This window comes from Corythoichthys intestinalis, chromosome 6 (genome assembly GCF_030265065.1).
Source record: "Corythoichthys intestinalis isolate RoL2023-P3 chromosome 6, ASM3026506v1, whole genome shotgun sequence".
In the NCBI taxonomy this organism is placed as follows: Eukaryota; Metazoa; Chordata; class Actinopteri; order Syngnathiformes; family Syngnathidae; genus Corythoichthys; species Corythoichthys intestinalis.
This window is the reverse complement of record NC_080400.1, coordinates 8,372,501-8,396,534: the sequence shown is the minus strand read 5'-3', so window position 1 is coordinate 8,396,534 and position 24,034 is coordinate 8,372,501. Positions and strand designations below refer to the sequence as shown.

At 40.0% G+C, this 24,034-nt stretch overlaps 1 protein-coding gene and 1 long non-coding RNA gene across 3 annotated transcripts in view; one reads left to right on the top strand and one right to left on the bottom strand.

Moving 5' to 3' along the window:
• The window catches only part of LOC130917185 (contactin-5-like), a 411,152-nt gene that overhangs the window by 24,606 nt on the left and 362,512 nt on the right, over window positions 1-24,034 (top strand). The window lies entirely within an intron of this gene.
• Window positions 10,945-12,009, bottom strand: LOC130917187 (uncharacterized). The gene is made up of 4 exons (XR_009063429.1): window positions 11,968-12,009; window positions 11,712-11,777; window positions 11,240-11,312; window positions 10,945-11,010 (listed from the first exon to the last, which is right to left on the bottom strand). It is a non-coding gene; the product is annotated as an uncharacterized LOC130917187 (long non-coding RNA).

Sequence of the window (24,034 nt, the reverse complement as noted above, 5' to 3'; positions counted from 1 at the left end):
TGGGAGGAGCAACTTTATCGATTGTTTCTCTGTAGCTGAACTTCTCTGTCCTTTTCTCAAGCTCATTTTTACTTTGTGCACAGTACTTTATGTATAAAGCATGTTTGTATTGTGTGTTGATGTACAATAAATGTGCGCATGGCAATCTACTTGGTATGATGCATGCCTCGTTGGCTTAGCAACCATATTTGAGCAGTGTAACATTGTCAAGGTCTTGTTTCAAAGTACATATAAAATTATTATGTTCATATATGTGCAGTAACCCATACATTGTTGGTACGAGAGGAGTTAAAAAAAAACGATTATTACATGCATCGTGATTCGACATGTGACGATTCGATTACGATTTATAAAGGTTAAAAACAATGGTTTTCCCACATAACTTTATGACAGCCGCCCGTTGCGGAACGAAATTTTATGACACTTCTACCGCCCAAACACCTTTAACGGACACATGCACAATGTTATAATGGATGCTGCCTGTAACTGAGTGAGAGATTTACTCCTTTTCAAAAGACTGGTGAATACATTTGTGTATGAGACAGGCAGGCAAAGAAACGCAACCGCACAGTCATTTTTTAGAGCGAGAGGGGAAGAGAGATAGTTCGTTGCTCATTGTCTTTCAGATGTCTAGCTGTAGTTTCAAGTCATGTCAATTGAAAAATGTCCCGAGTGTGTCGCTAAGACCTGTGTGCGTCCATAAGCAGTGAGTACACGAACCCTCTTGTACTGTTTAGCCTTTATTGTTGTTGTTTTTGAGGTTTTAATAGTTAGCGCCGAGCGCTAAACTAATTAACTAATTCGCTAACGTGTATTTCATATGCAAAACGTGTAAAACCATGGTTAAGTACACCGGTAACTCTACAAACATGCAAAATAGTACAGAAATCTGTAAAAACAAAGTATAGTGGTTAAAAAAATGTCTTATTTCTAGAGACACTGTGTTTCCAGAAAATGTGGAATTCATTCCACCTGTGTAAGTTTTATTGTATTGTTGAGTGAAATAAGTACTCCCTTTAAAATGATTAATGTTTTTGCACTTTCTTGTAAAGATAAATAAATTAAAAAGCAGCTGAAGGGCAGTTTTTGTTGTATGGGCATGTTTCCATCGGTCCTGTTGAGTCATTAGGGTATTTTAAATAGATAATGGACAAAAGTTTGTTTGTCTACTTTATTAATTAGTAATGGACGATGCATCGATAATCGTGATAATCGGGATTACGTGATCATCGTCAAAACCGTGATCATCGTTCAAGAATCGAATCGTACCCCCCTGAATCGTAATCGAATTGAATCGTGGGATGCCTAAGATGGCACACCCCTAGTTGGTACTAGAGATGTCCCGATCCGATATTTGGATCGGATCGGACGCCGATATGGGCAAAAAAATGCGCATCGGTATCTGATCGGCCGACACGGAAAAAGTCCGATCCAGACTTCCGATCCAGTCTTTTTGAAAGTCCGGTCCTGGTTTTCCAGCGCACCGAGTTACATAATCCATTCCAGTTTTTGCTTCGGTTTCCCTAAAATCCGGTCCGCATTTTACGGCACACCTTCAACACACTACATTACCGTCTCCCAATTTACCGAGAGACTTTATCGGTAAAAATGTCAGCTGTGTGGGATCATTTCACCTGAAAGGACAACAAAGACGAAGAGGCAGAGTGCAACATATGCCACAATAAAGTCAAGCGTGGTGGTAAAGCTGTAAGAAGTTTTAATACAACTAACCTAATCAAGCATTTAGCGAAATACCACCACAAACAATATGAGGAGTATGTTAAGAAAACCGAAGACAAAAAAAAAAGGTCCTACGCAACTAATACTGGCAGAAACGTTTGCTATGCGTGACAAACTGGCACTCGACAGTCCCAAAGCCCAGGGAATAACCAGAGTCATTGCCGAAGAATTCATTGTGGATGACGAGCCATTATCTCTCGTGAGTAAAGACGCACCATCCAACACTTAGAACCATGGTACAACATGCCCAGCCGTCATTACATCACTGAGCGATTCGGCCGTGGAAGATTCGAGAACGATTCACAAACATCCAAATTTTTTGTGAATCGTTCTCGAATCACAAACATCCAAATTTTTTGTGAATCGTTCTCGAATCTTCCACTGCCGAATCGCGAATAATCTCAGAATCGGAAATTTCGCACGCCTCTAGTTGTCGCCATTTTAGAAAATTGGGAGTAAAGGGTCACACGGGGTAATGTTGCTTAGATTGCTGCTGCCTTTTTGTGGGTAAATGACGAGTAGCATTTAGGGCGTAAGATACTTCATATTCTGGTCGCAGTACTGCTGACCAATTTATTAAGTCTATGTGTGGGCCAGACGTTATTGATTTTATGACAGACGCTGGGGACCGGATGAAATTTGACAACGGGCCACATTTAGACCCCGGGCCGGACTTTGGACAGTTTGTGCTATCCAAAGCCATCCTTATCAATATAGAGAGTTTGTCTGTGATCAACGTGGTAACGATTGCTAGCTTGAAGAAAGTGGCGGGGTTTTTTTCCCCCCCAGAGGGCAGCTCATGGCTATTCTGCATGCGAGTAAAACATCTTATCTCATGCAAATGGCATGTTGACTTTTGGTTTTTGTAATTATGATAAATTTATGTATTTTTATCGTGCTGAAGACAGATTTATGAGACAAAGGTAGTTTCGGAGGAGTCAGGGTCTAAAGGCGAAACCTGCTGCCTCGCTGATAGTTCAAAAGCAAAAGATTAGCAGAAATGAGCCAGATACTTTTTGACATTTGAAAGTGCAAAGAATTTGATGCCTTGATGTCACAAACAAAGGCGTGTGTGGGAATGAGATAACAACAACTAAATAAAGCTCGGGAGTTCAGGCATGACTTGCACGTTTCATGCATAAACTTCAGCTGAACTCATCACTACACCTTTCTGCACTTTCCCTTTGGCTGACTGCTTTGGGGGACAGGTGGGTCACATTTGTTTGTGTGGTTTTGTCTGGGTGTTTATATGGGTGTGTGTGCGCAGCTGTGATGTCGACATCCTTGCTGCTATCGGCTGGTTCACCCTGCTTATTATTAATGTTTAGACATGATTTGCTCCACAGAGGCGAGATACAGTGGGGCAAATAAGTATTTCGTCAACCACTAATTGTGCAAGTTCTCCCACTTGAAAATATTAGCGAGGCCTGTAATTGTCAACATGGGTAAACCTCAACCATGAGAGACAGAATGTGGAAAAAAAACCCAGAAAATCACATTGTTTGATTTTTAAAGAATTTATTTGCAAATCATGGTGGAAAATAAGTATTTGCTCAATACCAAAAGTTGATCTCTGTACTTGGTATGTACCCTTTGTCGGCAATAACGGAGGCCAAGTGTTTTCTGTAACTCTTCACAAGATTTTTACACATGGTTGCTGGTATCTTGGCCCATTCCTTTTTCTGCCGGAAAGCCAATATCTCCAGCCTGCTACCAACGACGCATTACTCCATGCACATCAGGAGAGTTTGTGGCTGCTTTTGGAGACTTACAGCAGCATCCTGGCGCCGTGCTGCCTTCTCCTCTTTGCTCTGACAGTCTTCTCTCCATTTTCCATTCCACTTGCACTGCTGTCTTAGACTCCATTGCCCCTCTACGGCAAAAAAGCTCCAAACCCAAAGCCGCTCCATGGTTCAACGACAATACCCGCCTGCTCAGGCAAAAATGCAGGCGTGCTGAACGCCAGTGGAAAAAGGACAAACTCCATGCTTCTCTGCGATTGCTGAGGGACACCTTAGCTGCCTACCAGGAGGCCATAAAAAAGGCCAAGTCTAGTTATTTATCTACCATTATAAATAACAGCTCCAATCATCCAAGACTCCTTTTTAACACTATTGATTCTGTTTTAAACCCACAACCCACTGTCTTAACCCTTGAGAGTCGAAGGACGCGCCGGCGCGTCCTCAGCGCACGTCGTCTTTGAAGCACCCTCGCGTTTTAAGTACGTCACCCACATGCCGTTGGTTGGTCTCGTTTTAAAGTGCGGAAGTTGCGGTTTACTCTCGTTGTTATTTGAAGTCAATCGACCAACTAAAACGTGAGCTATTGTCATTTAAGTTTTATAGTTTTATTGTCCTCTCAAAAAAACATTAAAACGCTGCATGGATCATTTGTTTATGTCTATATTTCCATCATTTCTTGTCCTTTTTCAAAACGGAAGCTCCATGAAAAAAACACAAATCAAACGAACCCTTTCGAAGTCACAGTGGAAGCACAAAATGCGTTTTTTTTTTTTAATAAATATAACTGCCGCGCGAGGTTCCACCGAACGAGAGGGAGGAGTGAATCTGAAGCAGCGAGGGGGCGAGCGACGACTTTGTGTGACTTTGAGGATGAACGGAAAACTAAATTTAGCGCAAGCAATTGTGCTTTTTGATCAACTTGAGGAAGAGGGTGGTCCAAATTCGTCATCATCGTCTTCTTCGGAAGAGTCCTCGAGTGAAGATAGTGACGGATTTGAACACGTGGGTGACGCCATCGACGAGCAGAGGTAAGCCAACTCACTTTTTTTTTTTTTTTTTTTTTTATGCTGTAAAAGTTTCTTTTGATATTGCAAGACAAAGTTAATTTTGATGCAATATAAGTGCGTGTTTGTGTATGTAATAATAAGATGTGCATATCAGATCAAAGTATAATTTGTGGTCTTCTTTCTATATGAAGATTAGGGATGTAGCACATATTCAGCTACGGTATTCTTTCTATTGTCATACATATAGATTTCCATTATTATTTATTGCTGTATATATTTTTATTTTATACTTTATTATTTTCATAAATACTGACTTTTGTTTCATGTACATTTATAGTGACAATGAAAGTAAAGTGAAATGAAAATGGAAGGGTGGAAAGAGGACCGACACCCCATGGAAGTGTGGGCTGTGATGTAGCCCTGTGTCTAATTCCAGGACGAAACTGCTTTTCGGAGTGGCATGCCTGAAAAAAATTTAACTTGTTTATTGTAAATATTTTTTTAAATACTTTTTTCCCCAATGTTATATATATATATATTTTTTTCCCACAATCAGTCTTCTCAATTTGTGTATATAAATGTGTGTTCAAGAAGCTTGATTGTGTGTACATAGTTTTCATCAGGTGATGGGCCGCAATACCTAAACTCATAAAGAGATGGCCTCTAAACACTTTTTGTGTTAGATGGTATATTTTTTCACTGTTCTTCACTGTTTGGTCTGCTGTATATAACCTGTTTTGACTAGAGCATGTATAAATGCAAAAAACGCCTATGGCTATACCTGTTGTTTATGTTGAATTGTCAAATAAAAGACTATTTATTCTAAATTTTTTTGGTTGAATGTTCATCCTAACATGTTGAATAAATATTACAAAGTTTCAAAACGGTTCGTTACGCATGTTTGGTTGTCAATTGGACATCAATATTAAAAATTTTGACAAAACGATTTTGGAATTTTTGGTCTTTTTGGGCCCAAAATTATGACTTATAATTGGTCAGTGAAGGAAACAACAGTTTGGACATGAAGTTCAAGGTGTCACAAAAAAAGGGACCAAACCAGGCCATCGTAAACAATTCTGTCTTTGAAATATAAAGGCAACATCAAAGGCATGCAAAATCAGACAAAATAGGCCCAGACCTTAAAGGGTTAACTGATGTGTCAGCTGCCAAATGTGAAGAGTTTCTCAATTTCTTTCAAAACAAGGTCTCTTCAGTTAGGCAAAATGTCTGCAACTCTGGTTTCTCATCCGATAACGTACGTCCTTCAGAACTGCTCAATGTCTTTGAGCAATTTGATCATATTTCATTGTCATCCCTCACCGAAATAGTTAGTAGCATGAAACCCACTAACTGTCCATTAGACGTAATACCTGCTAGGCTTCTGAAGGAAGTCTTTAGTTGCCTTGGATCAAGTCTGCTGTCTCTCATAAACACCTCTCTCAGTTCCGGTTCTGTCCCAGCTGCCTTCAAACAGGCTGTAGTCAGACCCCTTCTTAAAAATCCCCATCTCGACTCCTCTGTGCTGTCCAACTTTAGACCTGTCTCCCACTTGTCTTTCCTTTCCAAAGTTTTAGAAAAAGTTGTTTTTATTCAATTGCAAACCTTCTTAGAGACAAATTCCACCCTTGACAAGTTCCAATCAGGTTTTAGGTCCAGACATAGCACTGAGTCAGCATTGTTAAAAGTACATAACGACATTGCTCTTTCTGTGGATAATGGAAACCCGGCTATCCTTGTTTTACTGGACCTCACAGCAGCATTCGATACAGTTGACCATTCAGTCCTTGTATCTCGTTTAGAACATTTCATAGGTATCCGTGGTAACGCTTTAAAATGGTTTAAATCCTATTTACAACATAGAACATTCTCGGTAATGATTGGGGAATTTCCCTCCTCACAAACTTCTCTGTCTTGCGGGGTACCGCAAGGCTCTATTTTAGGACCTGTTCTTTTTGCGCTTTATCTCCTACCTTTAGGATCAATTATAAAAAAACATAATATCGCTTTTCATTTTTATGCTGATGACCTGCAGCTTTATCTGCCCCTGAGACCTAACAAAAAAACTGCTCTTGCTAAATTGATAGGGTGCATATCTGATGTGAAGCAGTGGCTTGCACAAAACTTTTTACACCTTAACGAGAGCAAAACTGAATTTATTACTTTTGGCACACCTTCCATGATGAAAGCCCTTGAGCCCAACTCTGGCGCTCCGGCTGACATTTTTAAGACACACGTTAAAAACCTCGGAGTGATATTCGATAGCAGGCTTAACTTTGAAAAACAGATTAGTTCCGTTGTAAGAGCAAGTTTTTTCCAGCTTCGTCTCTTAGCCAAAGTGAAGCCTTTTCTTAGTCGCCATGACCTTGAAAAAGCAATTCACGCTTTTATAAGTTCAAGGCTGGACTACTGCAATGCACTTTATGTTGGCCTACCCAAGTCCTCGATCTCTCGGCTGCAACTTGTTCAAAATGTTGCTGCTCGATTTTTAACAGGTACACCTAGACGTGAGCATATTACCCCCATGCTATCATCACTCCACTGGCTTCCAGTCCATTTTAGAATTGATTTCAAACTTTTACTGTTTGTTTTTAATTCTATTAATGGCCAGGCTCCATCTTATCTATCGGAAATTTTAACTTTTCGTAACTCTGGCAGGACTCTTCGCTCAACCGGCCAGCTTCTTTTAGATGTTCCAAGGTCAAAACTTAAACAGTGGGGAGACCGATCCTTTGCGGTTGCTGCCCCCAGGCTGTGGAACAGCCTTCCCCCCGAAATCCGCACCACCACGGATGTAGGTCTTTTTAAGTCTCGGCTAAAAACACACCTTTTTAGACTCGCCTTTTACAAAGATTAGGATAGCCTGGTTTTATTAGCTTAAGGGATTTTTTAATGTTTTTTCGATTTTATCGGTTTTATTGTTTTACTTGCTGGAATGTTATTGCGATGCGCTCTTTGTTTTATTTTATTTTTTAAAATGTCATTGTATAATATTTTCCTGCCTTTTATTTATCTTGAGCCATGTTTTGTTGTAAAGCACTTTGAGGGCCTTTCGGGTTTTGTAAAGGCCTATATAAATAAATTTTGATTGATTGATTGATTGATTCCTCAATGCAGATCTCCTCTAGAGCAGTGATGTTTTGGGGCTGTCGTTGGGTAACACAGACTTTCAACTCCCTCCACAGATTTTCTATGGGGTTGAGATCTGGAGACTGGCTAGGACACTCCAGGGCCTTGAAATGCTTCTTACGAAGCCACCCCTTTGTTGCCCTGGCTGTGTGATTGGGCTCATTGTCATGCTGAAAGATTCAGCCACATCTCATCTTCAATGCCCTTGCTGATGGAAGGAGATTTTCACTCAAAATCTCTCGATACATGGCCCCATTCATTCTTTCCTTGACACAGATCAGTCGTCCTGGTCCCTTTGCAGAAAAACAGCCCCAAAGCATGATGTTTCCACCCCCATGCTTCACAGTGGATATGGTGTTCTTCAGATGCAATTCAGTATTCGTTCTCCTCCAAACACGAGAACCTGTGTTTCTACCAAAAAGTTGTATTTTGGTTTCATCTGACCATAACACATTCTCCCAGTCCTCTTCTGGATCATCCAAATGCTCTTTAACGAACCGCAGACGGGCCTGGACGTGTACTGGCTTCAGCAGGGGGACACGTCTGGCAGTGCAGGATTTGAGTCCCTGGTGGCTGTTAGGGATTGCGGAACTGGTGGGGGGATCCCAACGCAGGCAACACGATGACGACAAAACACGATGAGAGGGAGAATTCTCGTTTATTTGGGTCTTGACCTTCAAGCGAGGCAGGAGGCGGAATGGTCGTGGTGAGCACTGTGGATGCCACGTGTGTAGCTGTCAGCTGGGGGTTTGACAGGCTGGGGTTGGCAGAAGTATCCGACAAGGGGCGCGCTGATCAGGTCCTGGAAACAATGAAAAGATATCGTGAGCCGGAGGTCAAAGTCAATAGATACACTAGGGATGCGTGAATCAACTGACGTGGAAAACAGACAAGTTGTTCGGGTGATGTGGTGGTGCGTCCGCTGGGTTTTTAAGCTGGCTGATGACGATTGCTCACAGCTGGCCACTCCACCCGTCTGACGTTCGACCTGTAATCAGGCAAAACTCCCCTCACCCGAGGCAGGGCTCAGGAAGGAGGGGCGGAGGCCCTAACAGGGGCCCATTGTGTTACTGATAGTAGCCTTTAGGCGCTTTCGCACTGTAGGAATTTGAGTACTTGGCTCCTTTAACTATCCCGCCCTCCTGGAGTTCGAGGAGCTATCCTTCGCAAAGCAGTCGTGTTCGCACATGGGGAACTATGCCCAATACGACATGCTGTGACGTTTTAGTCTGCGCCAGTGACGCATTATTTACTCGCCAGTCGCCACACCCACCAGCGGCGCATAAGTAATACTAAGCTAAACGGAAGACAACGAAATGGAGACCGTTGAAGACACCGCAGCAATTCTTGCATGTTTGAAGGGAATCGTTTCCATCAGCGAGCAATCCCAGCGTCTAACGACGAGACTGGTAGCGCACAGACAACAGAGCCAAAGGCAAGCGATGTTTCTTCGTTTCATGGAGACCGAAAGGGTAGCAGACGACCGTAGAAGACATAGGAGGCTGCGGGTAAGTGTAAAACAATGTATTTGACGTATTTACTAAGGATGTAAGTGTTCACGTGGGTTTACTGAACTGTTTTTGATTTAATTGCGTACTGTCCGTTTTCTTTTGATGCATTTGAACCCCTCATAAATTTACTAGCGGGAGCTAATCGATGCGTGCGGTGCGGTCCTGCGGGAGTTTCCGCACGGACGCTTTAAGTGTCGGACACTATGGAATATGTACGTGAAAAAAAGTCAAGTAGATAAATGTGTTATAATTGTTTTTTTTTTTTTATTTGAGGAACTTTGTGTTTTATATGTATTCGAAATATTATCCAAAAGTGTCACGTTTATTTATTTTCACATATTCTATTGTTCACATTTTGAAAAATAAAAGCATTAAGTATATTTTTTCCAACCTTTTTTTGTACAGACTTAACTGCACTGAGAACTTCAAAAACTGAACCAAAATTTAATTTTAGTGTACTGTTACACCCAACCTGTTACTGTATACACATGTACTGTCAAATGATCAAACATTTGAGCCAGTAGTTTGTGACTAATGTTACCCAAAATACCCAAGAAAATAAGTTTTCCATTTCCGTTTCAGATTTTACTGCGACTCATTGCACAGCGATCCTCGCCATCTGTTTGGGTGCGAACAAAAGCCGATGACTGGTGGAGACGGGTTCTTCCCAGTTTTACAGACCAGCAGTTTGTGGAGAATTTCCGTATGTCTAGAGAGACATTTCAATACCTCTGTCGGTGTCTGAGGCCTGCAATGGAGAGAGTGGACACGACGTATCGCATTGCAGTTCCACTAGACATGAGGATTGCTGTCATCAAGCAGGGCAAGAGTTGTGGCTGAGCATGGTTTTGGTAGACCCAAAGGAAGGTGACGATGCCTCCAAAAGTGCATTGACTGCAGCCTAGAGAGGATAAAGTCCATGGTGCTGACGTGCTTCATAACTTCTGTGAAAGCCACAATGAGATGTGGAGAGAGCCACTGCCACAGCAGCCAGAGACTCCTGTTCAACCACCTGCTACAGATGCTGAAGGTGTAGCTGTGCGTTCAGCCTTGATGCCCCACTTTGTGTTGCCCAACGAAATAGTAGGTGTACACCACCACCACCATGCCTGCTTTTTTCCCCCAAAATAAAAGTTTTAAATTTCATTAATGTTTTGTGTGTATTATTATAAACCCATTTTCCATCTGTCGCTGGCTACAAAGGCCAAATTTTTGAACGTGGTGTCATGTGTTAACTACTCACACAATGTATTGCAAGCCACATGTTAAGGAATACTTCAGTGTACTAGTAATCAGACATAAAACATTGTGTTACTCAAAGTAATATTTTTTAATGAAAAGTCACACTGCAACAAAAAAAATTACATGAGCAAAATTAGGTTTAAAAGTAATATATTTTACTGAAAAATCACACTGTGCAACAAGAGAAAAATTTACATGTGCAATATTTGGTTGAGTCCCATTTTTTTTAATTAGGGTTTGTCATGCCGATTTGACATCCTGTTGATGATCTCCAGAATACCCTCCATTACTATCTGATGCTGCCGGCTGGAGTCGGACAGCAGAGCCTGACACTGCTTTTCAATGTGTTGATTTTGCTCTTCAAACACCTGCAGCATCCTGTCAAATTGCGCATCTCGTTGCCTTTGGTATTCTGCGTCTGAAGCCTGCCATTCCTGCACCGTTTTTGCACAGTGTGTCATTCTTTCTCCTCTTTGCTGCAACAAATAAGGACGGCGGAAACTGAAGAACTGGCTGTACACCACACTACAAGTTCTCACTATTTCTTAGCAAGATGCAGGAACAACAAATTATTTCCTTTCCAGGTCTGGGATGGCAGAGGGTGCTGACAGCTGGGGCGGTGTTGGCTGATTATTTGTGAATCTGGATAAGCAGGAAACCGGTGTATAGTTACTGAATTTCAAACAAAAAAATAATAACATCCAAGTTTCTAATCCTTTACCATTGATATTTGTTGTGCTATCAGTTTTGTCTATTTTTCGAATGAGACTTAGGTGCAGCAATGATATGATCCCATTAGGTTGTTAGTTCACCAGGCTAACCACCATTATAGCAGCACAGATTTTGCACATAAAATACAACATTTCTTTACCTGATGTAAGTAAGCTGACTGGTACTGGCACTTTGTGGGGGCAGGGAATGGCAGGACATCACAACGGTGTTTTCTGGTGGGTACACAGGGGGTAAACACTTTTAAATAAAGTTCAGACAAATGGTGGTTAATTAAGAAACATTGCACAATTAGTTACTTTTTTCTTTTAAACAAAGCATGAGTACAGCCATGATATGACCCTGCTGGGCAAATAACAGTTGTTCAACAGCAGGGATTTTGCATGGACAGGTTTCTTACCTGATGCGGGTTGGCATTTGTCACTCAGAGAGGGCATGGGATTGCTTGATAAAGCCATTGGCGTTTCTGGTGGTCAGAGAACTATTTTGGATTATACCTTAATTCAAGTAACAATAGGAACACCACACGTCTTCTATTTACATTTGGCTGATGTAAGTTAGAGAAGATAAAAAAAAGTCAACATTTCTGAACGCATTCAGGCAGCATGACTTACCTGATGGGCGACAAGGGGTACTGCAGGCAACAGGAATTGGACTTGATAGAAGAGATCTGTTTTGCTCTGTTTTAATAGAAACATAATGCATCTGAACAACATAACATTTAAAGGATTGAGAATTTAAAATTTCGCTATGACAAAATCTAGCTTATTTTCTTAAATGTAGACACAACATTTTCTGATTCTGCAGTGTTATCTAGGTCAACATATCTGTACCGCAATGTCGAGATAACTATGTATTTATTTCACTTACTTTTCTGCATTACAAAAAGTAAAACGAGACAAGTCATGTCCGACACTTAATGCGTCCGTCGGCAAACACCTTCAGTAATTCGGTTCCCAATGCAGCGTTTAGAATACATTTTATCAGGGGAAAAATACAACAAAACCGACAGTGTACGCAAGTGAACCGAACCGAACATGCAAAAACAAATTGTTACACCCTTAAATAACTTCTTGTGCCATACCTTCAAGCCGCTGGGAGGGTGGGTTGTTCTCCTTCTGCGTCAACGACCGCAAAAGCAAGCAGAGGACTCTTGTTTTGGCGTTTCAATATGCTGGTCTGTGGCCCAATATGAGGTCGAGCGTCTCATACCATTTGGCAGTTTTTCTGTCTGCCCCGCTCTGGTTGTTGTGGTCTCTGATTTTCTTGTAGTCTTGTTTCAGTTTCTTCATTTTTTCCCTACATTGTTTTGCGCTGTGGTAAATTCCAGCCTTCTCCAGTTGTGCGCTTATCTCGGCAAATATTTTTTATGTTGCGTTGCGTTGCAACCCCCCCCCAAAGTCCTCTTTGGACGCAGTTGAATAAATAACAAGGAGGGCTTTTACCTCCTCGTCGCTCCATTGAGATTTTCCTGGCCCCATTATTTTTCCTTATAGCAACAACATCAATTTACAGACAGGGTAGTTGTTTTTTAAATATGGCGGCTCCATGTGATGCGCGAAAAGTAAGGGGCGTGTTTGCAGCTGATTTCAGCGAATCACCAAAGAGCTACGTAATACCGTTCCTGCCGCCCCGCGGAAAGTACTCACTTCAGATTTGGGGCTAAAATGGCGCTCGGAAGACGAGGTCCTCGTCCAAGTTCCTACATATCCGAACACGCAAAATGACGTCATCCACCCCCAAAAGGGTCGAGGAACTGCGGATAGTTAAAACAGTGCGAAAGCGCCTTTTGTTACTGTGGTCCCAGCTCTCTGTAGGTCATTCACTAGGTCCCCCCCGTGTGGTTCTGGGTTTTTTGCTGACCGTTCTTGTTATCATTTTGACGCCACGGGGTGAGATCTTGCATGGAGCCCCAGATCAAGGGAGATTATCAGTTGTCTTGATGTCTTCTATTTTCTAATAATTGCTCCCACAGTTGATTTCTTTACACCAAGCGTTTTACCAATTGCAAATTCAGTCTTCCCAGCCTGGTGCAGGTCTACAATTTTGTCTCTGGTGTCCTTCGACAGCTCTTTGGTCTTGGCCATAGTGGAGTTTGGAGTGTGACTGACTGAGGTTGTGTACAGGTGTCTTTTATACCGATAATTAGTTGAAACAGGTGCCATTAATACAGGTAACGAGTGGAGTCTCGTTAGACCTCGTTAGAAGAAGTTAAACCTCTTTGACAGCCAGAAATCTTGCTTGTTTGTAGGTGACCAAATACTTATTTTCCACTCTAATTTGGAAATAAATTCTTTAAAAATCAAACAATGTGATTTTCTGTTTTTGTTTTTTTTTTCCTCCACATCCTGTCTCTCATGGTTGCGGTTTACCCATGTTGACAATTACAGGCCTCTCTAATCTTTTCAAGTAGCAGAACTTGCACAATTGGTGGTTGACTCAATACTTATTTGCCCCAATGTATATTACTTAAAAGAAGGCTTATTTCTAAAGACACTTTGTTTCCAGAAAATGTGGAATTCATTCCACCTGTGTAAATTTTATTGTATTGTTGAGTAAAATAAGTACTCCCTTTAAAATGGTTAATGTTTTTGCACTTTGTTGTAAAAATAAATAAATAAAAAAAGCTGTTTCATGGCAGCTTTTTGTTGTATGGGCATGTTTCCATCTTTCCTGTTGAGTCATTAGGATATTTTAAATAAATAATGGACAAAAATGTGTTTGTCTACTTTATTAATTAGTAACGTACGACGCATTGATAATCGTGATAACAGTGATCATCGTCAATACCGTGATCATCGTTCAATAATCGAATCGTAGCACCCTGAATCGTAATCGAATCAAATCGAATCGTGGGGTGCTTAAGATTGCACACCCCTAATGGGAAGCCGCGGCACAATGTCTGTAGGAGCTGTCTCGTCAACTGATAGTGAAGTTTATGTTCAAAGTAATACAATTCTATTGGCACATAGAATGTAACCTGACTTGCTGCCTTTAAATCGAATTGGAGCCCTTTTACAACAAGCATCAAGTACAGTTCCTTACTTTGAAAATAGTTACTTTCACACTTACACAATTAAAATAGAATTTATTGTGAATGTAGATACAACTGGAGAATGATTCATTTATTTTGACGGCTTTATAGTACAGATGCTCGTTGTGAGGAAACGTGTAACGTATTTAAATACACTTTCCATCAACATGTCATTTCTTCATTCACTTCTGACAGCTGATTCCACAGTGTGACAACATAGCTACAGTAGCTGTCTGTCTCCCTTCCTCCAGTGTGAGACTAACTTGAACAATCTCGCACGAGGGCATTGAAAGTCCACCTCGGCCCTCTAGCGCATTAGGAACGAACGCCGTAGCGAATAATAACATCTTTTTGTTTATAATTCCCGTCCAAATTGATGGGATCGACTCGCTGTCCTCAGCTCACTTCCTGCGGCGTCTCACCCTCTGACAGCCACTGGATTTATTCCACCCGAGTCGGCCGGGGAACATAATTCCTTGAGTGTATTTCTTATATGCAATAGCAGACCTGTGGTGGAGGTAGGGGTGATTTAATAACACAGCCCCATACACACACGCACACCAGCTCTGAGTGTCATTCTGGTGACAGTGAACCGTGTTCTCAGTGTGAACATGAGCCATAAAAGTACATTTATTTAGCCTGATGCAAATTTGACACATTATAGTGAGCAATGTGTCCTTCAGATATTAGAGCGACGCCAAGCTCCATTTGGCATGGAGATGAGACGCCAGCGACGAGGCGATGGACTAGAAATGTGTGGAAAAGAAAGCAGCTTCATATGAAGCTTTTATTCAAAGCTTCCGCTGTGATGTCATCTATTTTGGGGGGGATAAAGAGAAATCATTACTGGTATGTGAGGAACATCTTTGGCTAAACAAAATAAATATCCAACCTTCACAATCAGGGGCGGACTGGGACTAAAAAGCAGCCCTGGCCCAGCCCTGACTTTGACTCAGCCCAGCCCATAAGAATTGCTGTACAAAGGGAAACACCGACCCTCTAGTGGGGTTCGGGGCATGCCCCCCCGGGAGATTTTTTTTTTTTTACATTTTATTGTAAAAATGCATCAATTTCGTGCACTTTAAGAGAAAAATGAAGCGGTTATGAAGAACAACACATTGCATTATTATACATATACAGTATAGTTTATGATTTTCTTCACAGTATGCAAGGTACCCGCGGGTTATTAAAAGTATTAAAAAGGCATTGAATTTAGTTTTCCATTATTAAAGGTATTAAAAGCATTAAATTAGCTGTCGTAAGTCTGGAATTTTTTCACAGTGGTTTTAATTTTCAAGAACATCTCAGTGCAACCTAAATTATATCCGTGACGAAGCTTTTTTTTTTTTTTTTTTTAAATCCAAGATGACGCGTAAAATATTTACGATGCGCTGCACCTCGTGCGTGCGCGCCGTTAGCATCCTTAGCATCAACAGCAGGCAATCGCACAGTACTGTGTGCTAACGCAAGGAACTGCTCAGATGCCTTAGTTGTTATGTTCGACGAAAGCCTCAACAAGACAACCAAGTCCAAACAGTTGGACCAGCATGTGAGGTATTGGATCGGCGACCAAGTCGCATCCAGATACTTTGGGTCGCAGTTTATGGGTCATGCAAAGGTAATGGACCTGCTTAACATTTCAAAGTAAGTGGCCAATTTCTGCAATTAGAATGTGTTAGATGCAATAATGTATTTCTGCACGGTTTGCCTTTCGAATGAATGTGAATTTCGCAGTTTTAACTCCAGAGTTAGCCATGTTCAATGGGGTATTGGCAGGTGCACTAGCCTTAGCATGAATAAACCGGAGTCGTAGATTCACCATCACTCTCAGATACACAAAACGGTTGACACTGTCTATAGACCCTACCCACGTGACGTCACAACTCCTTCCTCCTGACTGGTGCCGCCCAATTGTCCGTCAACACATCATGTTTCCCTGTTACGGCTACGTACATTCCTCCTATTTACGATGTGTTTTTCTGCTCGTTAACATTAATAATCAAAATGGTGAAGGCGTGTGTGGCGGTCGGTTGCAATAACAGAGAAGATAGACGGAGAAGACAGAGAGACTTGAAGTTCTACCGGATTCCGAGAGACCCGGAGAGAAGAGAGCGAGTTGGCCTGCTGCAATTCGACGAGAAAACTGGGCTCCAAACGATTACCACAGATTATGTAGTAGTCATTTTATATCTGGTAAGATGCATTTAATATATATTTAGAGGGTTTTGGGCTGACAACCACAATTAAGATCATTGCTAGGCTAATCGCCGACAACATACACGTATGTATGTAGTGAGAGTGCTATCGCTAAACCATATAAACATTAAAAGCCCTAACTCCATTGACAAACGACATGAAATACATTAGACTTGACAGTGGATGTTAGCAATAACAAAAGATTTTGAATTGAAAATTTCGTAACTCACCTTTCCGAGCACAAGATAGATTCCTGCCGAATTTTCGTGGACGAGGACCTGTTTCACCCAACCAGCAACGAAGTATTTATAAGCCTCCAAGCTCTTAAAGTTTTTCAAACTTTCGTGAGAATAGGCTGATTTTGTGTGGACAAGATAGTTGTACAGTTCAGGGTAGCTAGCAGATGTCAGGCAAATACGGCGGAGACAGCGGGTCGAAAAACATCGATTTAGGCATCAAATATGGATCTGGCGAATGGATAAACTGAAGCTTTTCCACATAACGCCTTTTATGCAACGCATCAAGTGGGTTTACGGCATCCGAAAGCACCGGGTCTTCCATGAAATGCATTATAAATTGCTCGATCAATTGAGACCATTGATAATACAGACACAAAATGACGGACAAGTGGGCGGAACCATACAGCGAGCACGTGATTTTGTGACGTCGGTGGGTAGGGTCTATTATTGGAACGAGTGCGGGGTAACGTTGATCTGAATAACATGGCATGGTGATAGGCAAATTATAATGTAGGTGAAAGTAAAACAACTCCTGGTATATTTAAATGTTTTTCTTGATTAAATAAGAGTATGGATTTTCTCTATCTGATTAAAAGAAATGTCTTCAATAGCTAACAAAGGATTAAAAATGTGTTTTTTATACTTCTTGTAATGTGATTAGAAAAAAACAATTACCAAGGGAAATGGTCATGTGTAGCTTTTTTATTTTGTGGTAATTAATGGTAAACTACTGCCATTTAGTGGCTGTTTTTTTAAACTTTCACTGCCAATTGCAAGCAATTTACAGTTAAGGTGGCCAACTTGACAATTACCTACCTACCACCTTGAACAGGTCCTCTTAAAAGGGAAACCTGTTGTATTGCAAATGTAATTTCTGAAGTTGCTTTACAATAATAGTGTAAAATCCATTTTATCCTGGGAAAAAAAAATTCTGAAAGACCTTATATTTAAATGTGTTTTAATTGTATCTTCAATAAATGTGCATTCCTTTGTCAAACACACTTAGTAGTTGAGATTAAATTTGAGGTTCAGTGCGTTATTTTTTAAATATAATTCAATATTATCTAAATAATGGGTGCGAGAAAAGTATTAATTTTCAGTTGAAATGGCATTAAAAAAGGTCTTAAAAGTCTGGAATTTAGATTAATCATCCTGGGGGGACCCTGAGTATGTTAGCCATTTTCTATCTGTGCCATCTATGCGTATGAATACTCTTTGTACAGTCAGGTGTGTTGTCTTCTTCTGAGGGTGGTAAGTAAAAAATGTGTCTAGGCTGTGACTGTCTGACTTGGGGAGCTCAAAGTACTGCAAGGCTGAACTGGAGTTGGATTCATCTTTTGCCCTAGCTCTATGATCAACCTGAATAAAAAATTGTTTTTTTTTTTTAAAGCAAGTTTTATATATCCAATTGTTTATAATAACACCTATCCCCTGTGTCTATAAAATGACTTCATTGTTTATGCCATAATTAATCTCGCCACACAAATAATACATTTCAATGAAAATACAATATACATTTCAAGACATCCTGTATACATAACCTTCATTGGAAAGTATTAACCAGAAAACAAAACGACATATAAATGATGAAAAATATATATCATATCAATTTAACTACCTAAACTTTAAAGTAGGGCTGCAGCTATCGATTATTTTAGTAGTCGATTAATCGAAGAACTAGTTAGTTCGAATATTCGGGTAATTGGATAAAAAACATGAAAAATTAAAATACCTGAGCTGAGCCTCAAATGGTATTAAAAAAAAAAAAGAGGATCAACAGTATGTACAACAAAAGAACAATTGGCTAACTCAGGGGTCCCCAACCTTTTTTGCACCACGGACCGGTGTGATTTGGATCTTTTTTTCACAGACCGGTGTTCTGTCAAATTTTGCACCCTTATAAAATTTTGCTCCCAAAGCTTTTGTGGTGGTGAAAAAAGCCCTCTTTTACATTCAGTTGGACTCTCAATGTTATCCAATGGTGCTAAAAAACTATTTACATCATAAACATACATGTGCAACACAGAAATGGCGTAAATTAATGCTTAACGACACGGCGAAGTCGTTAAGTGAGAGGGCTACGTGCAGTTGTTGTGTGCACCTAACATGGCAAAGTAAGTTAATATTCCTTTCTTTAAAGACAGTTTGTAGCGTGCACTTTGGAATCGCTGCATTCGCGGTCCTTTATAACGTTACGCACATGCCAACTTTGTCAGAACACCGGCAAAGTGCGCCAGAAAAATACAGCAAATATAAAATAGCATTTGTTTTTAGCCCCGTCGTGTTAAGTGCAGGGTAAAATACAACTCACCCGCTGAATCAGTGGGAGGCCTGAGTTTGTTTGGTTGAGACGAGATGGTCCCGAGATGGGAGAGTGAGAGAAGCTAGCATCACAAGTACACGATGTTGGAAATTGTAGCACAGTTTTCAGCGCGCTCGTAGCGATGTCAAGATATTCCAAAATGACTTTAATCCAGAACTTCGGTAGAGTGGTTGTCTCAAATGTACGTTTAAGGTCGCCGTGATTTGCGATCTCTACAAGCTGATATTCCTGTTACACAGACATGTTAATATCACTCGGTTTATTCACATACGGGTCACGAATTCACTCCTTCACAGTTCGTGGGTCTTTAGTGATTGGGAAGTAGCATACATTTTGTTTTGTTCGAGGTTGTAGGCATATCTTCTGGCTCGTCAGATTCCATTTTCCCCGTAAAAAGTCTTTCCAAAGACATTTGCTATTCAGTCATTCTAGTGTGGGGGCTAATTATTTCCGGGAAGAAAAGTGATTGGCGACAACCTACGTCATACGTTGTTATCGAGTCCAAGCGCGCATAGATATACAAAACGAGATTTAGTGCTAACAGCCCAATCAATGCATTTCTATGACGACCTCCAATCCTGTAGTTGTATATCTAGAGTAGACAGGGATATCGGTGTGTTAAGCGGCACAGGCCAAAGTCAATCGCCCAGAATGCAGTCGTTAATAAATTATTTATTATTTCTGCGCGGCCCGGTACCAAATGCGCCACGGAAAAAGTCCGCTAGCTTAAATACTATAAAATGCCAAGTTTTTTTTGTTTTTTTGTTTTTTTTTAACAATGCTCTTAACAAAAGGTTCAAACACATATTCCCACAAAAAACGTCTAAATATATTTATTAACAAAATTACGAATGCATTTGAAAAACATTTGCTCAAACAAAAACTTATGTTGATCTTAACAGGGAGCAGTTGGATTCAGCCATGTGAAATGAGGCAGACCAGAAGGCAGTGTATCCACCCTAATCAATAAAACTAAATGCAAACACTTTCAAAATAAACCATTACAACGCCACTTTAATGAAACGAATAATCGAAGCAATAAAATGTAATTCGAATATTTTTTTCTAATCGAATACTCGAGTTAATCGATTAATCGTTGCAGCACTACTTTAAAGTAAAACCATTCATTTTATTAATATTTTGTCATATTTCTTCAGAATTAATATTGCAGCTGCGTGTGCATACGTTGTTTTACAGCTAAAATATTTTTTCTTAGGAGAGGGATAGTAGGACTAGCATACTGTAACTTGACACGATTGCAAACGGGGACATGGACTAGCTGGCACTAACCCTTTAATTGTCATTTATTTCATTTAAAATGTAGCTACCTTGCTTTCAGCCATTTGCTTGTCCTTTTCTTCTCACGAGGAAGAATGAAGAACTTCAAATGTGGCTCCGAACTCTTCCTTGTGTTACAACCCACAACACACTCTTTGCCATTCCGATGGAAAAAAAGACCGCAAATAAGACAAAAGTTCAGCATTTGTACTACAACGCACGACAGATCAACTGCTTGTGACTCGTGTTTTGCCCCCTCTTCTATCTGGCGACGCTTTGTTGTGGCTGGTGACATCATTAATGCCCGGATGTCCGACTGCGAGAATCAGATTGGCGGTTAACAGCCAGGCGCATTGCTGCCACCTGTCGGATTGGATGCAAACTGTAGATAATCATAGAGAATAGTGGGGATAAAAACAGTGATATATGTATGGCGGCCGCCAGCCGTCCAGAGCACCGGTCATTCTGTGATCCTCCAGAAGCTACAGATGACCAGTCCGCCCCTGTTCACAATGAAAAGGGAAACACTTTACAACATGGGTCCCTTAATTAACATTAGTTAATGCATTTTTAGACAATAACTAATGTTTAAGTAACATGACAATAATTCATTTAATCCCTTATCTAACCTTTATTAATATAATATTTAACATTTGTTAATGCATTAGTTAATGCATTTTAAGACAATAAATAATGTTTAAGTAACATTACAATAATTCATATAATCCCTTATTTAACATTTAGTAATATATTAATTTTTACATTAGTTAATGCATTAGTTAATGCATAACCAGACGGTAACTAATAGTTTGGTAAAATTAATAATATATTTATAGCCCTATATAGGGTTAGGGGTAGGATTTGTTAACCTAAGCGTTTATCATTTCTTAGTTAAGGGACACATGTGCTACACTTTACAATAAGGATGCAAAAAGCATTCAGTAATGGTTGAGAAAGGTTAAGGGGGGGGGGGGGGGGGACTTAACCCTTTAATGCCAGCAATATGAAGCAATCATCAGAGAATCCCAAAATTTGAAAAATAAGGTCCAAATGAAACCTTTTTTTCAAATTTGTAAAAAGAAAAGTCAAAATGAATATGTGTAATAAGCGCTCAGATATCTATAACCCTTGCTAAATCCTGTTTGTTTGTTTCATGGAACCTGCAGATGCATGTGATGACTTGCATCCATCATTTTATTTTTTCAAAACAAAATGTCAAAATTCTGAATTAATCTCAAAATCATGAAATTTTAGGTGTATCAAATGTGAAACATTTGGCAATATAGGGTTAAGCATTTATAATTTCTTAGTTAAAAGACACATGTGCTACACTTTACAATAAGGGTCCAAAAACATTCAGTAATGGTTAATTAAGGTATGTTAAAGTATGGTATTACTTCACGTGAACGTACCTCTTAAGTATTACTTAACCTTAATTAACCATTACTGAATGTTTTTAGAGCCTTATTGTAAAGTGTAGCACATGTATCCCTTAACTAAGAAATGATGAATGCTTAAGTCGACCCCCTTATCCTTTATTAATCATTACTGAATGCTATTTAAACCCTTATTGTAAAGTGTAGCACATGTTTCCCTCAACTAAGAAATTATAAATGCTTAGGTTAACATACCCTAAACCCTAACCCTATATAGGGCTATATATATTTTTATTATACCAAACCATTAGTTACTGTCTGGTTATGCATTATATAATGCATTAACTAATACATTAACTAATGTTAATTAATATATTAATAAATGTTTGATAAGCAATTATACTGATTATTGTAATGTTACTTAAACATTATTGTCTAAAAATGCATTAACTAATGTTAATTAAACTCATTTGCTTCCAAAAACGTATAAATATGTTCAATTTTTAATTACTTCAGTGTCCTAAAAACGTGTTTTTACGTCTTTTGCGTTTTTTTTTTTTTTTTTTTTTCACAAGAGGCATCTATAGGTTCCGATGTATCTAAGATACAATGCACAAAGCTCAAAACCCATTTTAAAGCAATAAAACTCGCCACTTGAGGTCAGTTGCGCATTGTGTAAGAACTCACCTCGGGCCAAGAAAGGAAGTGAAGAAAAATAGTCAGGAAACGGATGTTGGAGGGATCTTGTACAGACGAGTGAGAATTTGAGAAAAATGTGGAGAACGATCAGAAAAAAAGGCAAACGACATTGGGGGAGTGTTTTGAAAAGAAAACAAAACCATCGTCAAAGAAGGATTCAAAACAATCTGTCTTGATGAGACAGACGGTGACGTACACAACAGCGTCGGGTTCCACACGCGTTCTGCGGAGCTCACGTTGCGTTACTCCTTAGCCCGAGGCTGAAACCAACGATGAAGATGATGAAAAAAGTGAGACCTATCTTGATCCGGACTCATCAGATTACTAGGAGCCACCTCATTCAACCGGGAGCAGCCAAGAGCCTTCCTTGTTGTTATGTGCGCAAATACAGTGCCCTCCATAATTATTGGCACCCCTAAAAAAGGTGTTTTTTTTAGCTTCTAATATTTTTTTAAAATTCAAATAATATGGGACCTTAATGGAAAAAAAGAGAAAAATCCAAGCTTCAATACAAGTGCATTCATTCAGTGGGGAAAAAATCCCACATAAAGAAAAAAATATTTGACATCAAATAATGTGTGTCACATTTATTAGCACCCCTGGTGTTAATACTTTGTGCAACCCCCTTTTGCCAACAAAACAAGGTCTGGGGACTGAGATGGCCGTAGGAGGAGCTTGATTTTGTGTGTGGTGAACCATTTCTGTAGATTGTAGATTCGGCCATATGTTTAGGGTCATTGTCTTGCCGAAAGACCAAGTGACGACCCATCTTCAGCTTTCGGGCAGAGGGCAACAGATTTTGATTTAAAATATCCTGGTATTTCTAAGCATTCATGATGTTTTGTTCAGATGAGACCAAGATTGAGCTTTTTGGCAACAAACACTTCAAGTGGGTCTGGCATGCCACAAAAGATGCGCATGCTGAAAAGCACCTCATACCCACTGTGAAGTATGGGGGTTGGTCAGTGATGCTTTGGGGTTGTTTCGCTTCCAAAGGCCCTGGGAACCTTGTTAGCGTGGCATCATGAATGCTTTGAAATACCAGGTTAATGTTAATGCCATCTTGCTGATTTATTGTTATAATAAACAAATACAGTACTTATGTACAGTATCTTGAATGTATATATCCGTCTTGTGTCTTATCTTTCCATTCCAACAAAAATTTACAGAAAAATATGGCATATTTTATAGATGTTTGAATTTCTATTAATTATGATTAATTACATTTTAAGCAGTGATTAACTCAATTAAAAATTTTAATCATTTGACAGCCCTAATATACATATATATATATATATATACAGTGGGGAGAACAAGTATTTGATATACTGCCAATGGGTTTTCCCATATATATATATATATATATATATATATATATATATATATATATATATATGATATATATCAGGGGTCGCGTTAACCGGATATTTTCCGTCGTTGACCGGTTTTTTAAAACGGTGACGGAAAAAACTGAAGTCCGTCCGTCATTTTGACAGGTTGCAATTCACACCCCAGACCACAGGGTGGCGAGTTAGCATATTAATTAGCTATTGTCTCTCTTAATGCATGACGTTGTTGGCTCTTCTGTCAGAATATTGTAGCGTCACCGGGGTCTGGCGGCGGCACCGTGATTGACACATCAACGCGAGGTTCTTATTGGTGCACCCGGTGTGCCAGCGCGTCATCCAATTGATGGACAAGATTGCCGCCTGTGTATAGACCCCAATCACATGACGTCACAACTCCGCCCCCCTGACCGGAGCCGCCATATTGTGTGTCAGCTCGTCATGTT